Source organism: Tenrec ecaudatus, chromosome 7 (assembly GCF_050624435.1).
Source record: "Tenrec ecaudatus isolate mTenEca1 chromosome 7, mTenEca1.hap1, whole genome shotgun sequence".
Taxonomy (NCBI): Eukaryota; Metazoa; Chordata; class Mammalia; order Afrosoricida; family Tenrecidae; genus Tenrec; species Tenrec ecaudatus.
The window spans coordinates 100481453-100495402 of NC_134536.1; the positions used below are offsets into that span (position 1 = coordinate 100481453).

At 42.4% G+C, this 13950-nt stretch overlaps 1 non-coding gene and 1 pseudogene across 1 annotated transcript; one reads left to right on the forward strand and one right to left on the reverse strand.

Annotated features, from left to right (window-relative positions):
• The first annotated feature begins 2741 nt into the window (after positions 1-2741).
• On the forward strand, positions 2742-8555 carry LOC142452440 (protein downstream neighbor of Son-like; annotated as a pseudogene).
• On the reverse strand, positions 8248-8438 carry LOC142453873 (U2 spliceosomal RNA). The gene has a single exon (XR_012785448.1). It is a non-coding gene; the product is annotated as a U2 spliceosomal RNA (small nuclear RNA).
• Positions 8556-13950: the final 5395 nt, after the last annotated feature.

Sequence of the window (13950 nt, forward strand, 5' to 3'; positions counted from 1 at the left end):
CAAGTTATCTGTCTGATAGTGTGGTAGTTACACAATCTGGCATCAACTTGACACTAGTAAGAATGAGGGGATGGAGTTTAGCCTATCAATCAGGTTGCACTTTATGACTTCATTTGGCGGTGCTAAGGAGATAACTAGCTCACTAGAGGCTAGATATACTCTCTCCCTGCAAGACATTCCTGTTGACAAGCCACATGGAGCTATGTTTATTACAGCCAGAGCCTTAGAGCTGGAGAAGCCACATGGAGAACCCTGACAGTGCTAAGATACTTCCACTACCACTGGATCCACAAGACTATCCACACACTGGCCTGTGATCTTCCTGCACTTGGTGTCATTGCATGTGCTGCATGAGTCTAAAGAAGAATTTACAGACTGTTATCAGACATATGGAATTAAAAAAATCATTTTATTGAGGGCTCATATAACTCTTATCACAATCCATACATACATCAATTGTGTAAAGCACCTTTGTACATTCTCAAAACATTTGCTCTCCACATAAGCCCCTGTCATCAGCATCTCCATTTTCCCCCTCCCTCCCGCATGAACCCTTGATAATTTATAAATTATTATTTTGTCATATCATACACTGTCCAACGTCTCCCTTCACCCACTTTTCTATTGTACGTCCCCCAGGGAGGAAGTTATATGTAAATCCTTGTAATCAGTTCCCCCTTTCTACCTCACCCTACCTCCACCCTCCTGGTATTGCCACTCCCACTACTGGTCCTGAAGGGATCATCCCTCCTGGATTCCCTGTGTTTCCAGTTCCTATCTGTACCACTGTACATCCTCTGGCCTAGCCAGATTTGTAAGGTAGAATTGGGATCATAATAGGGGAGGGGGGCAGGGAGCATTTATGAACTAGAAGAAAGTTGTATGTTTCATCGGTGCTACACTGCACCCTGACTGGCTTGTCTCTTCCCCGTGACCCTTCAGTAAGGGTATGTTCTGTTGCCTACAGATGGGCTTTGGGTTTCCACCCCACACTACCTCCTCATTCACAATTATAGGATTTTTTTGTTCTTTGATGCCTGATACCTCATTCCTTCTATACCTCGTGATCACACAGGCTGGTGTGCTTCTTTCTTGTAGGCTTTGTTGCGTCTGGCCGCTTGTTTACTTTTGAGACTTTAAGACCCCAGATGCTATATCTTTTGATAGCCGGGCAACATCAGTTTTCTTCATCACATTTGCTTATGCACCTGCTTTGTCTTCAGTGATTGTGTCGGGAAGGTGAGCATCATAGAATGCCAATTTAATAGAACAAAGTATTCTTGCATTGAGGGAGTACTTGAGTGGAGGCCCAATGTCCATCTGCTACCTTAATACTATGCCTATAAATATATGCACATAAATCTATTTCCACATCCTCATATATAAATATATTTACATATATGCATTTCTTTATTTAGACCTCTTTAAACGACCTTTGCATCCTTGCTCTTTCCTCTATTTCCTTTTACTTTCTTCATGTCCCACTGTCATGCTCAGCCTTCATTTGGGTATCAGCAATTCCTCTCAGTTACATTACCCTTGATCACGCCCTACCAGGCCTCTTACACCCTCCTCACCACCAATTTGAATCACTTGTTGATCCCTTGTCCCTGGGTTTGTTAACACCACTTCCTTCCCTCCCCCACCTCCCCCTCTCCCATGTCCCCCCAGAACTGTCAGTCCTGTTGTTTTCTTCTCCAGATTGTTCATCCAGCCTATCTTATTTAGACAGACTTGCGGAGATAACACACACAAAAACAAGACAGAGCAAAACCAAGCAACTAAAGAAAAGAAAACAACAACAAAAAGCCAATGACCAAAAAATGAAAAAGAACATACAATATCAACAAGAAAGAAGGATTGTTTGTTGGCCTTTATGAGTGCTTTCCATTTGAGTCTGATGGGGTGCCAAGCCCTGGCCCCAAAGTCTATTTTTGGTATTCCCTGGGGACTTCGTTGCTCTGTTCCCCTTGCTGTTCTGTTGCTCGCCTTTAGAGTTTTGCCTTGGTGTGGTGGGATCAGATCGGGCACATTTCCCACACTGTGTCTCCAGTGTTGTCCCTGTAGGGCTATGGGTCAATGAGGGATGTCATGTCTCATAGTGGGGCCGGCCATCTGGTCCTCTCTGTGGATTGGCTGCTCTGAGCTAGACTATCATCCTCAAGGCTTGGTGGGCCAGGATGTGCTCCACTCTCTCTTCCTCCCCCTTTATTTGCTCCCATGTACTCTGATCAGACAGGTCCTTCTCCCTGAGCTGCAGCTTCAGTGCTGTCCTCTGAAATAAATTCTTCTGGGTGGAAGGGCAGCTGTCCATGTAGTCAGGATCATCCACCCCAGGGTGTTCTCTAACCTGGACTGATATTGGTTATTTATGAAAAAGACTTTTAAATGCCCTTTCTGCAGTTGGAAGGATTTTTTTATATTCTATTCGAGAGGATGGAGATGGAGGCGCCGGAGATGAGGCTTAGTCAGGAATGAGAAGTATAGCGAGGCTTTATTAAGGCAAGGGAAAGCTCCCGGACGAGCCCCGGACCTGACGAGTTAGGTCAGGGAAGCCGCAGTCTGTTGGTGAGGCGGTGGGAGATATATAGGGTTCGAGCTAAGGAAGTACATGTTAACAGAAGGGAGAATTTTGTTGTTTTTTGCTTGCAGCTGCAGGGCCTTGAGTCAGGATGTGATCCCTGGGAGGTCATCTTGTTTGCAGACCTGCTCTTTGAAGTGCTGGGGAAGGGGCTGTACAGATGGGCCTGGGAAGGTAAATAGCCTCCTGGGGTGCTCAGGCCCGAGTTGCATAGTTCAGTAGGTCATCCATCTTCCCGAGAGGCTGGGGATGGGGGCTGTGAAATTTCATCTTGCTGAGGAGCCAGAGAAGAGGTGGGAGCTGCCCCGTCTGGAACTGGCCCAAACACTATTCCCACCATGGGGAGCAAAACATTAAAATCATAAGGAATTGCCCAATTTAAGCAGACTTTGCCTTTTTTCAAAGGTGGAGCATGAATACTAGAAGGATCCAGAAATTACCGTTTTGACACAAGCCTACTGAATACCGTGTGTGTAAAAAAAGTGTAATGATGTACTTATTCGTGCTAAACTTTTTGTAAGAATTTAGTTGTAAACTTAACCCTTTAATACAAAATAAATCAAGTGTGTTTATTGAGTGGTGATTCCCTGCTTCATTTCAGAGGTCCAGTGCTTTCATTTTTATTATGCTATGTTATAACTGAACCCAAATAAATGAAAGTTCAAATTTATGTAGACTGTATAAGATTATAATAAAACATGTCTGAAGTCAGAAAAAAATGTTTGGGTTCTTTAAGGCTTGAAGTTAAACAAGCAGCCATCTAACAGGAGCAACAAGCCCACATGGATGAAGCACACCAGGCTCTGCAATCATGAGGTGTTGCCAGGATCAGAAAACAGGCATCAGAAAACCAAAAACAAATAAACAAAAAACATATTGTTGAGAACTAGGGGGTTTGGAGACCCAAAACTCATCTGTATACAATGGGACATCCCCTCACAGAAGGGTCACAGGAAGGGATGAGTTAACCAGGACACAGTAAAGCACTGATGAAACACACAATTTTCTTCTGGTTCCTTGAGACTTACTCACTCTCCTCCCCCCCCCCCCTGCCCCAGTAGCATGACTCCAATCCTGTCTTTCACTGTGGGCTAGACTATAGCATGTGCACAGGTACAGATAAGAGACAAGAGCTCAGGACACACAGAATCCAGGAGCAGGAATGGAAGTAGCGATACCAGGAGGATAGAGGTAAGGTGGGAAGAGGCAGAGAGGAAGGGGGAACCAATTACAATGACCACCACCCCCAAGGGGGACGAACAACAGAAACTGTGGGGGAAGGGAGACAGATCTATGTGCATATATTTATGGGTTTAGTAATAAGGTAGCAAATGGACATTGGGCCTCCACTCAAGTACTCCCTCAATGAGGGCAACGAATGTACAAATGTGCTTTACACAATTGATGGATGTATGGATTGTGATAAGAGTTTTATGAGCCCCTAATAAAACAATAAGAAAAAAGAATGTGGAAAATATCAAACAATATCATCAATATCATATGCAAGTAAAATTTCACTGGAGCTCATTCAACAACATTTACAGCGGTGTATTGACAGGGTGTTGCCAGAAATTGGAGCCAGATTAAGACAACGACGACATAGGACAAGGGATGTGGCTGATGTCAGAAAGATCCTGAGTCTAAGCAGAAAACCTCAGAGAAACATTTACTTCTGTTTTATTGAGCATGTAAAGGTATCTGCCCATGTGGATCATAACCAAGAACAGGACGCACTGAGAAGAACGGGAATTCTACAACACTTCATTGTGTCCTGTGGAACTTGTACAGGGACCAAGAGATAGTCATAGGAAAGGAACCAGGGTGTCCTACAACACAAGTGAAAGTCAGGAAAGGTGTATCCTTTCACCATACTTACTGAACCTGTATGCTGAGCAAATAATATATGAACAAAAAGTAGACATCGGGATTGGAGGAAGGCTTATTAACAACCTGTGATGTGCACATGACATGACCTTGCTTGCTGATCTCAAGGAGAATTTGAGATGCTGGTAATAAAGACCAAGGACTGCAGCCTTCAATCTGAATTGCAACTCAATGTGAAGAAAGCCAAACTCCTCACAATTGGACCAATAGATAACGTCATGATCAATGGAGGGAAGCTTGAGGTTGTCTCTCTTTTAAGACTTAATTAATGTTCTCTTTAAATTATATTCGAGGTGAGAACGGAGGCTGGCTACAGTCACGCAGTACGGGGCTCCTTGGCATCCTGGGCTTGCCTTGCCGTGCTCACTGGCGCCATCCCCTGAGCCCCTTCCTGCCGGCTGGCACATGGCAGCAAGAGGCACCGGTTTGAGATTCTCAGCAAGAAAATGAATTTCGATGATAGAAGTCGAAAAAGAACCAAAACCCAATACTGGATTCCCCAAGGCCTCACCAGTATATCCCACCCGAAGAAAGCACCGTGAACTGGGGTATTACCACTCAACTTCTTTGCGCCTCTTCTCAACCCTTTGCCTGGGCAGGTCACTTTTAAGCAAACTCTGGAGGTGCAGCCCGGTAGGGCAACAGAAGTGAGCTCACTCAAAGTGGCAGGATCCGGGCCTCCCTTCCTGTGCCTTCCCACAGAGCCTGGTCTGCGGCAGCCCCCTCCATGCTTCCCTCTAATTGTAGCAGACAGGAAAATGGCCGGAAAGACCAGCCCAGGGACAAACCCTGAAACAGTCTAAGTAGTGACTTTACCTCCCAACATAATCTGCTGAAGACAAAACGTGGCCCCTATTTCCACATTTGTACCGTTCCGGCAGCAGGATTTGCTGGAAGGGATGTCATCTCAGAGGTTTAAGAGAATCTGTAAAAAATGAAGCGGTTGACTTTTCTCTGCTCTTAATGACAGAAACTGTCCATAGGAAGAAGACATCTGGAGCAAGCTTGAGACATGGAAAGAAAGACCTGTCAGGAATGAGGATGAAAAACCCCAACCCCAGACTCACTGCCACTGAGTCAGTGCTGACTCGTGGTGATCCTCAGTGAGTGAACTATTTAGTGCCTCTTGGCCCATGTACAAGTTCCACATGAACACAATGGCTACATGGCCCACCATGCTCTTCTCAGCCCAGCGGTAACTATGGTAACTATACCACCTGGTGTAGAGAGTGAGGTGAGGTGAGGATGAAGGGGAAGTTTTTCCTGTCTGGAGGAGATGGGTGTGCTAGATAAAATTTAAAAGCCACACATACTCTTATCAAGCTGCAGAATGAGAACCATGAAGTACAAATGGATCCTAAGCCTGAATCTGTTGTGTTGGTGAAAGGAATCAGCCTCTTTACATTGGTCAACTTGTTGACCTCTGTCTGGTCCACAGGCAGGACTTTCTGTTATCCCCAAACCAGTTATCCCCTGTAGCTTTCACAGGGGATGCCATGCAAATACTTGAGAAATAAAACATGGGAGGAAATTCTATGATAATCCTCAATGAACCCTGCCTTTCCATAAACTATGTTCTTTTTATTTGATTTGTAATAACTATTAACATTTTGACACATTTCACAGTTAGCATGAAAATTATTTTTATTTGATCAACTACTTGGTGGCAAAAGCATTTTGGTTTTCATTTACTTTTTGCTATTTATGAAAACATTTTTTAAATCTCATATTTGCTCGTTCTATAAATAATAGTACAGAATGTTACATATGTCACCGCTAAGTGAAATGAATACATTAGCATAAATTGTTTTAGTGTCAAGTACTTTTGTTACTTGCTAAAGAGAAAAACTCAGAATTTTTTTAGACGTATAAAATATTAATATTTATTTTTGTTTGTTTTTAATTTAATAAATCATTTTATTGGGGCTCATACAACTCATCACAATCCACACATACATCAATTGAGTAAAGCACCCCTATACATTCGTTGCTCTCATCATTCTCAAAATTCGCCTTCTACTTGGGTTCCTGGAATCAGCTCATTTTCCTTTCCCTCCCCCCTCCCCCTCCTTCCCCACTCTCCCCTCCCCCATGAACCCTCAATAATTTATAAATTATTACTTTATCCTATCTTACACTGCCCAGCCTCTCCCCTCACCCACCCTCCCATTGCCCATCCCCCAGAGAGGAGGCTACACATAGATCCCCGAGATCAGTTCTCCCTTTCTACATCCCCTTCCCTCCCGGTCTCGCCACTCACCGCTGGTCCTGAGGGGTCCATCATCCTAGATCCCCTGTGAAAACTCAGAATTTATTGAAAACAATTAAATTAGGGGATGACAGCACCCCCTAATGTGATAGATGGTGATCATTGTCTCTTTAAAATTTTATGAAGGCACAAAGTATACATGTGAAGACACAAGCTCCTTCTGGATACAAAGATCAATTTAATTTGGAGATTACAGATCTCATTATGCTTCATTCTCTATATTCTGTGATTATGCTTCTCAAACTTCACAATGAGATTTATTTAGCAGAACTGTATACACAGGAGCCAACTGTATTTACTATCTGTCCACCAGCGGATAACGTGCTGGGGGAAGAGGTGGTTCTTAAGGAACTTGGCAACTGTGAGTTTCATCCTAAATTGCCGGACCAAGTAAGTTAAATACCATTCCTGGGAAAACCATCCTTAAGACTTGTGGACAGTGTAAGACAGGAAAATAATTTATCAAGGAGTCATGAGAGTGGGAGGGGAAGAGGGAGGCTAAAAAGAGGAGCTGATACTAAGGGCTCAAATAGAAAGTAAATGTTTACAAAATAATAAGGGCAACATATATACAAATATGCTTGATGCAATTGATGTATGGCTTGTTATAAGAGCTGTAAGAACCCCCAGTAAGAGCAGTTCTACTCTGCTCCATGGTCGGAAACAAGTCAATGGCAGTGCGCTGGCGTGATAAAGTATGGTTCTTGGTTCAGCTCTTCCAATCACAGTCTTTGTAGCTCCCACCAAATGCTGGGCAGGGAGCATGGAAATTAAGTGCAGAAGACTCTCTCTTGGCAATTAGCCAATTTTGCCATTCCTCTGGGTATGAATGTGAGCCATCTCCAAAGCAGCAAGGGAATCCTGTGACCATCAAGAAAAGAGAGCCACCAGAGGAGCACATGGGAGATCCTACCTGAAGTGGCAGAGACAACAGCAGCCTCAGCACAGAGACCATGAGACAAAGAGGCGCCTTGCTGAAACTTCCCAGCCCATGGAACAAGTAAAGCTGGGTGTCTCAGGCAGGAACAGGTATCAGCACTAAAGGAACTTCTTAATACACTCAGCAGCAGAGAAGAGACCAAGGGACCATGTGGCTCGGAGGCTGAGGATCACAGGAAGGGATATGTACTAGCAGGGCTGAGAAAATTCACGGGGTACAAAAGGACTGAGTCCTTATAAAGCATTCTCATCCTAACTTCGGGTGATCCATTAACCTCCCTAATAAATCCCAAATAGATTCAAAGAGAGAGAGAACGAGAGAGAGAGAGAGAGAGAGACCCCAATAAAGTGATCTTAAAAACAAAACAAATCTGTGGAAATGAATGACTACATTTATAAGTGGAGATCCTAAACACCAAAGTAAGCCTAAATGGAGATTACAGGGGGAGCCTTCTAACAAGGAAATTCAAAATAATAATGACTTTAAAGTTTATTTGGAAGCTAAATGAATAAAGCAGAATATTCAAGTGTTACTTGTAAACTTTTCTTTTTTTTTTTTTTTTGAAATCCCCCGAGGGGGTGCACCGTTCCCGGAAGTACTGCAATACCAGGTCGATGCGTGGAGTGGACGGAGCAAGCTCCTATTCCAACTCCCTGCTCCAAAAATCCATTTAATATATTGTCCTCCGATAGAGGACGTATCAGATATTAAACTGATAAGAACAGATACTACACTTGATCTTAGCCAAAAGGCCGAGAAGCGATTACTTGTAAACTTTTCACATTAACTTTTATTACATGCTTTGAACTGATTAAATTCTTTAATCTTTTAAAAACTATTTTCAGATATTCAAACACAAAGATGATACAAAACTGTTCTAAAAACTACCTCAGATAATTTGAATGAAAATTCTAGATCTTTTGAATTGAGTTATAAACCAAAGTGGAAAAATTGGGTTGCCTTGCAAACGGACAAGTCAGAGTTGAGCATAATCTCATGGTTTGCTGACAAGTGGCATGAGGCCAAGGTACACTACCATTTTACCTAAGCCCAATGACTTTATAGGTTCTGTTTTATAAAGGCGGGGAATACTAACCTGGCTGTTGATGCCTCCACACTAGGAACCTCCCTCCTGACTTAAAATTCTCCACTACCACCACCTCCAAGTATTTAAAATTTTATTTTTAGTGCTAATTTAAACCCAAACAAATGTATGCTTGGCTTGAAAGTTGGTAAAGTAGTACTTTATGTGTTTTTCTCAGGGTATTTGTGTGTATATGTGTACAATTCAAATTATCTGAAATAAAAATGCTTAGAAATCAAAGGCACTGAGAAGATTTAAAATAATTTATATTCAAGATGGAGTCTCTTTTTAATCCCAAAACAGAGCCATAACTACTAAAGTACAAGTTTTTACTTTAATTCGGATTTTTAAAAGGCCTTCACATGGTGAATGACTGACTGACAGGTCTTTTCTGTCTCTTTCAATCTGTAGCTTTCCTCTCCACATCCTCGTTTACCTTGTAATTCACTTGTTGAAAAAGCTGGGGTGCGTTTTCAGTAGACTTTTCTTCTGCCTGGATTTTGCAGATTGCATCTTCACGGAGCAGTTTAACATTTTCCTCAGTTATTTCTATTGCTTGTAAGTTAGAAGTTAGATTTTTTTTAGAAACCTTTTTTAAAGTGAAAGGAACCTGGTAGTTAGTAATAAATTGGGCTGTTAACCCGCAAGTTCAGCAGTTTGAATCACCAGCCACTCTTCAGGAGAAAGATGAGGCTTTCTACTACCTTAAAGGGTTATAATTTTTTAAATTTATTTTTAAATCATTTTATTGGGGGATTGTACAATTCTTATCACAGTCCATACATTCATACATTGTGTCAAGCACATTTGTATATTTGTCGCCCTCATCATTCTCAACACATTTGTTTTCTGCTTGAGCCCTTGGTATCAGCTCCTCATTTTAAGAGTTACAGTTCTGGAAACCCACAGGGGCAGTTCTACTCTGTCCTATAGCATCTCTATGAGTCAGAATAGAGTCCATGTCAGTGAGTATTGTTTGCAATCCTAGTGCTCAGAATTTAAGCTCAAATAGAATCTCCACTCCCACCCTCCCTTTAGTTAATTAAGTCATCACTTTTGTAGGAAGAGACACATAGTGGTACATGTGGACCGTTGAGATGATAGAAAAGCCTAAACTAGTAACATACACTGACAATTTAAAAGTTTTCAATAAAAATCAAACCTGAATGGATTTGTCCTAGGGGAAAAAAAGAGGCCCTAAATCCAAAAATATAACTTACAGAGACACATGTATTAAATCCTAACCACAAGAGACAGATTTTCCCGATAAGGGAGATTGTCAGTATGATGACGTAAATGCTGTCCAAGTGCTCACCGAAACTCAGGCACACAAAAGGGATGTGGAGAGTAAAAGGCGTGGTCAGAGAATTACAACTGGCAGTGTTGTACATGAACCGGACAAGAACAACTCAGTCTCTGGTAAGAAGCAAAACTCTATTAAAGGGGGACAGAAAAGAGAAAAAAACAACCTGCACAGGACAGCCCCCCCAGGAGAGGGAGAGTGGCCGGTCCCGATTGCTTCCAGACTTGGGTTTTTATAGGGTGGGTAAACCATGGGGGCCTTTCAGCTGCGCAAGCACGCAAGAACCGAAGCAGACCTTGCAGTTAGCCTTGACGTTTTAAAAGTTGTTTTTTTTTTCTTTGAGATAGATGTGTAGCCTTATTTTGCAGCTGCGATTTTCTGGCAAATGTTTGCTTGACCTTAACCTCAGGGGAATTTCCATAGCTTGATACAAAACGGAGACTGCTTCAAGACGGTTCCACTCAGGCTAACTATCACAGCAGCAGCAGCAGCAGCAGATCATAGCATCATAGTTGCAGCTGGGATCATAGAGGGCGGAGGGGTGGGAGGGAACATTATTGGATACATATGCTAATGTAGACACAAAAGCTTACAAGATTGGATCAGGGCCTTCAACTCATGACCATGTGACCTTGTTGTTTCAGTTTTCACTCAGCCAAGCAATGAACAAAAGAATGAAACACAAAAGAATGAAGTCGTACACCACCCTCACAATTGTTCCTATATTAGAGCCCACTGTTGCAGCCCCTGTGGCTCTCAAAATCAAACACACTCAGCGTCACCAAGTCAATTCTGATCATTAGCGACCCTGTAGGATAGAGAATTGCCCTTGTGATTTTTTTCTGAGACTGTAACTCCTGAGGGGAGTGGAAAACCTCATCATTCACCTGTGGAGGAGCGAGTGGTTTTGAACTGCTGACCCTGTGGCTAAGCAACCCAACCTGTAACCACTACGCTACCCCAAATGCCATCAAAGGCAAACGTAGGCAGATTAAAATATTCAATCATTTACTGTTTATCAGAGCTCCACTCCATTTAGAAAGGCATAAAGCTTTCCAGGAAAAGAAAGACAAATGGCTGGGCGATAAGGGACTGGGGTAAGGAAGTTAAGTGGCTACATTTAGATAAGACATTGTTTGTGGCAGTGGAGTAGATTCAGACTCAGGATGGTCCCATCATAAAACCTAGTGGACTTGAATGGGAATGGCATTAAGCAGGACCTGATGCTCTCTTCGGTGGGAGCATGCAATGTTAATTGAGTATTTTGCATTGAAATATTCTCCTTAAGTCTCTGAACTGCCCAACTTTTGTTAACAACAAACCGCAGAAGCCACAGGGTCAGTGGGCCCTGCCCCAGAGTAATCACCTCCATGGCAGTGAAGGTCATTTTCTGGAGATCCTAGTGGGCTGTTGCTCCTCCCAATAGTTTGCTTCTCTTTATTGCCGAGCAGTTTCCTTAGTTGTGCGCCACAGTTGAACTGGTCGCCTGTAGAACACCCGGTTTCTAGTTTTTAGCTATTCCAAATAAAGCTCCTAGTTGTACAGGTTTTTGAAAACATATCCATTCACGGGTGTATTTTTTCATTTCTCTTAGGTACGTATCTAAGAAAGAAATTTCAAGGGCACATGGTAGTTCAACATTTAATAATAAGTTTCCCAGAATGGCTGTACCATTTTATATTCCCAGCAGCACTATGCAACGAGTGACACAGTTTCTCGCCAGCTTTGGCGTTGTCACTGTTCATTTTAGCTGTTGTAATTTTCAACAACAACAAAACCCTCGTTGCCATTGAGTCAATTCTAACTCATGGTGACCCTTCAGGCTAGGGTCCCACTGACCTTGTGGGTTTTGAAATTGTAACTCTTTCTTTTAAAAAACATTTTATTAGTGACTCATACAACTCTTATCACAATCCATACATACATCAATTGTGTAAAGCACATCTGTACATTCTTTACCCTCATCATTTTCAAAGCATTTGCTCGAAACTCTAACTCTTCATGGGACTAGAAATTCTTATCTTTCTCCCGCAGAGCAGCTGGTGGTTTTGAACCTCTGACTGGAGGTCAGGAGTCAAACTCATAACTATTATGCCACCAGGTTCCTCAGCCACTATGATAGGTGTGAAATCATATCTTATTCTAGTTTGAATCTGCATCCGTAATGGTTAATGATGGAGCCCTGGAGGTGCCATGGTTAAGTACTCAGCTGTGAACTGAAAGACTGACAGTCGGAAACCACCTGGCTTTGCTTTGTGATGATTATCAAACAAAACCTCACTGTCACTGGGATTTCCAAGCCTGTAAATATGAAAGTGGAAAGCCTCATTTTTCTCCCATGGACCAGCTGGTGGCTTCAAACTGCTAACCTTGCAAGTTTGCAGCCCACTGGGGCTCCTCTGTGAGGAGGACAGCCCAGGAAATCCAATGGGGGCAGTTCTGTCCTGTCACATGGGTTTACTATGGGTCAGAATACATGCCATCATACACAAGTGACTAATGATGCTGAACACGTTTCCTTTCTTTCTTTAAAATCATTTTATTAGGAGCTCTTACAGACATCCTAACATTACATGGTTCAGTCATATTAAGCAGTATTGTACAATTGCTACCACGATCAGTTTCAAAACATTTTGTTTCTTCTTGAACTCTTTTATATTAGTTCCCCCTTAATCCCTCCCTCCCCACCCTACTCCCTAAGAACTCTTATTTATTCATTCATTCATTTATTTTTGCATATCTTACACCATCCGCTATATCCATTCACATACAATTCTGTTGTCCACTCCCCTCCAGTGGAGTCACACAGTCATCAATGCTATCAACCCCAAACCACCACCACCCCATTCCCCCCTCTTCCAGTTCCCTCAGGGCTGTAATTTTGATGTTTGGGATTGGAGGGGATTAGAGGGTTGGCAGTTTGACCACCTTGCTGCCATCGCTGAGGATGTCCTTGGAAACTGACTTAGACTGGCGTTCACAGCCAAGAGAAGACAAGAGCTCCACTCTGAGTCTCAGGGATGCTATGGATCTCCAGCTGGCAACCACGTTCTTTTGATCTTTGTTTGGCTCTTTAGTTCCTCACTGTCGTCATCTTGCATCTGTCAGCGTAGGCACACCGAACTGAACCTCCCTCATTTCTGATTTTGATGGAAAACGGACACTGCTTGCTACAGAGCGCCGGGTGGAGAGATTCCCCCAGGCTGGGAGACATCACTTTTTCATGTGTTTCCCCCCCAGTTCTGTATATTCTCTTCAGTGAAATGTCCCTTCATGGTTTCTTTGTTCATTTTCTAATTGGATCGCTTGAGGTTTGTTTGTTTTTTATACTAGTGATTTTTGAGAGTGGTTCCTATTTTGATAGACACTACTCCTTTGTTAGGTATTTGCTAGTTGCTTACATATAAGGGGTTTTTTAAAAGCTCGTGGAAAGTTTCCATTTATTCCAATTTCACGTTCCATGAATCTTTTGAAGACCCCCTTGTACATTTCTCATCGTGTATAGCTTGTCTTTTCATGCCCTTTTGAGGAGACCCAGTAAATCCATTTTCCTTTTTGATGGATTATGCGTTTAGTATCAAGGCTAAGAACTCTTTACCTAACCTTATATTCCAAACTTTCTTTTTTTATGCTAAAAGTTTTATTTCACACCTGAGTCTACTAGTCATTTTGTGTTCTTTTTTTGCTTGAGGTGTGAAGTTTAGATTGAGGTTTACTTTTTGGTCTATGGATGCACTAGTTTTTGAAAAGGTTATCTTTCTTTTATTGAATTGTTTTTATACCATTGTCAAAAATCAGGTAGAAAAAAATCAGGTGGACATCTTTGTGTGGAACCATTTCTGGTTTCTCTGTTCTAGTCTACTGATTTTTATCCCTACACCAATTCCAC